The sequence below is a fragment of the Schistocerca nitens genome, chromosome 7, assembly GCF_023898315.1.
Source record: "Schistocerca nitens isolate TAMUIC-IGC-003100 chromosome 7, iqSchNite1.1, whole genome shotgun sequence".
NCBI classification, from domain to species: Eukaryota; Metazoa; Arthropoda; class Insecta; order Orthoptera; family Acrididae; genus Schistocerca; species Schistocerca nitens.
This window is the reverse complement of record NC_064620.1, coordinates 305,559,046-305,561,545: the sequence shown is the minus strand read 5'-3', so window position 1 is coordinate 305,561,545 and position 2,500 is coordinate 305,559,046. Positions and strand designations below refer to the sequence as shown.

Sequence of the window (2,500 nt, the reverse complement as noted above, 5' to 3'; positions counted from 1 at the left end):
CCCTGGAATCCTCTAGCAGGGAGATAGGGTTTGGAACGCGAAGAGCACCGCAGTTGCGGCGGTGTCCCGATCTTCCCCTCGGACCTTGAAAATCCGGGAGAGGGCCACGTGGAGGTGTCGCGCCGGTTCGTACCCATATCCGCAGCAGGTCTCCAAGGTGAAGAGCCTCTAGTCGATAGAATAATGTAGGTAAGGGAAGTCGGCAAATTGGATCCGTAACTTCGGGATAAGGATTGGCTCTGAGGATCGGGGCGTGTCGGGCTTGGTCGGGAAGTGGGTCAGCGCGAACGTGCCGGGCCTGGGCGAGGTGAGTGCCATAGGGGTGCCGGTAAGTGCGGGCGTTTAGCGTGGGTGTGGTCTGCTCTCGCCGTTGGTCGGCCTCGTGCTGGCCGGCGGTGCAGGATGCACGCGCCTGTGCGGCGTTCGCGCCCCGGTGCTTCATCCTGCGTGCAGGATCCGAGCTCGGTCCCGTGCCTTGGCCTCCCACGGATCTTCCTTGCTGCGAGGCCACGTCCGCCTTAGCGTGCTCCTCCGGGGGCGTGCGGGTGCGTGGATTCTCTTCGGCCGCCATTCAACGATCAACTCAGAACTGGCACGGACTGGGGGAATCCGACTGTCTAATTAAAACAAAGCATTGCGATGGCCCTAGCGGGTGTTGACGCAATGTGATTTCTGCCCAGTGCTCTGAATGTCAACGTGAAGAAATTCAAGCAAGCGCGGGTAAACGGCGGGAGTAACTATGACTCTCTTAAGCTCATATGATGCATCACATACGGACCCTCTCAATCCACTCCTCAGCATCCAAGCGATGTGGAGTGGATGATGGCTCGCTTAGCCTCTCGATGGGAAATCCTAGCTCTGGCCTTCACGTGGCGAGAGTCGTTAGGGGAGCCTCGGGGAGGCACAGAACACTGTGCCTTCTCAGAGCTTTCTGACCGACAGAGCAGGGTGAATTTTCGGGGCTTGGGGGTTACCTCCCCCCCTGCCTTTTGTTTCCAGCTGGTGCAACTACTAGAAGAAAACAAGGTACCAGGCCTCCCGCTGGAGTGCCTGTGCCAGCTGACGGGCTATCCAGCCAGCCAACCAGCGCGGGTCGAGCGCCGCTCCCCGTTGTCTGCCCAGAATGTCTGCGGTCCTTTTCAACTAAGACCGGACTCGGCGTTCATCGCCGTCGTGCCCACCCGGATGCCACCAACGCGGAGGTGCAAACGGAGAAGAAGAAGGCGAGGTGGTCGCAAGTAGAGTTGCTCCGTCTTGCGCATGCTGAGGCGACTTTGTCCCTCCAACGCTGCCGGTTCTTCAATCAAGAGCTTGTTAAAGCCTTCCCTGAGCGCACACTTGAATCTATTAAGTGTCAGCGCAGGGGGCAGGCCTATAAGAACATGGTGGCCAACTTTGTTGCCGAGCTCTCAACGAGAGACCAAGATCTTCAGGGCTCTGCAGACGGATCTGCTGTGGCCTCTTCCTCATCACGGTCGTCTTCTCCGTGTGAAGACCCCGATCGGGCTATCTGGTCCCTGATTGCAGAGTTGCCCTCCTCGGGCCCGCATTTTCGCTCACTTGATGCAGTTGTGGCCTTGGGCCCTACTGCCAGCCGGAGTACCATCCTAGCCATGCTTGTTCCCGCACTTGATGAACTAGGTAGCAGGGAACCATCTCTTTGCCAAGCCTCTGGTAAGAAATTTCAACAGCCACCTGAGCGGAAGCGGGCGAGGAGAAGGTGGGAATATGCTGTAGTGCAGCGCGCTTTTAAGAAGAACTCAGCACGCTGTATTAATGGTATTCTCGATGTCACACTTCTCCATCAGCCACCCACCATCCCGGGGTTGATTGAGTTTTGGAGGGATCTGTTTACTCCCCCTCGTGTCAGGTCTCGGCCTCCACTTGGGGAAGGTCTCTCAGGTAAGTTGTTGCCATTCTGTAAGTGTGTGCCCTTCCAAGTTCTGTGGGCACCCATTACTACAGATGAGGTAGCTGCAGCTCTTCCCCCACGCAGCTCTGCCGCAGGCCCTGATCGCCTTACACCATCCCAATTACGTCGCCTTCCCCGTGAGGTTCTTCTTAAATTCCTCAACCTCCTACTCCTCTCACGTTCCCTCCCATCCCGTCTCCTACAGGCTCGTACCACCTTGCTGCCCAAGAAGACTGCCGCAGCATCCCCTGCTGACTTCCAACCTAGCACAGTGTGTTCGGTGCTGACCAGGGTCTTTCATAAAGTTCTGGTTGGCCGCCTTATGCGCCACTGTGCCTTGGACGGTCGTCAGCGGGCTTTCATCCCACAGGATGGGATGCTCCACAACACCTTTCTTCTGGATCTGGCGATGACCCAGGCGCAGAGCACTTCCAGCTCGCTGTATGTAGCATCCCTGGATGTGTCAAAGGCCTTCGACTCGCTGGCCCATGGTGCCCTAGGTCCTGTGCTGAGGGCCCATGGTCTGCCCGTCGAGTTCATTGACTACATCCTGGGGTGCTATGAGGCGGGCTCGACTGTTATCTGCGG

At 57.7% G+C, this 2,500-nt stretch overlaps 1 pseudogene; it reads left to right on the top strand.

The window, feature by feature from the left end:
• LOC126197823 (large subunit ribosomal RNA) overlaps positions 1-2,500 on the top strand; it is a 7,915-nt pseudogene that overhangs the window by 2,131 nt on the left and 3,284 nt on the right.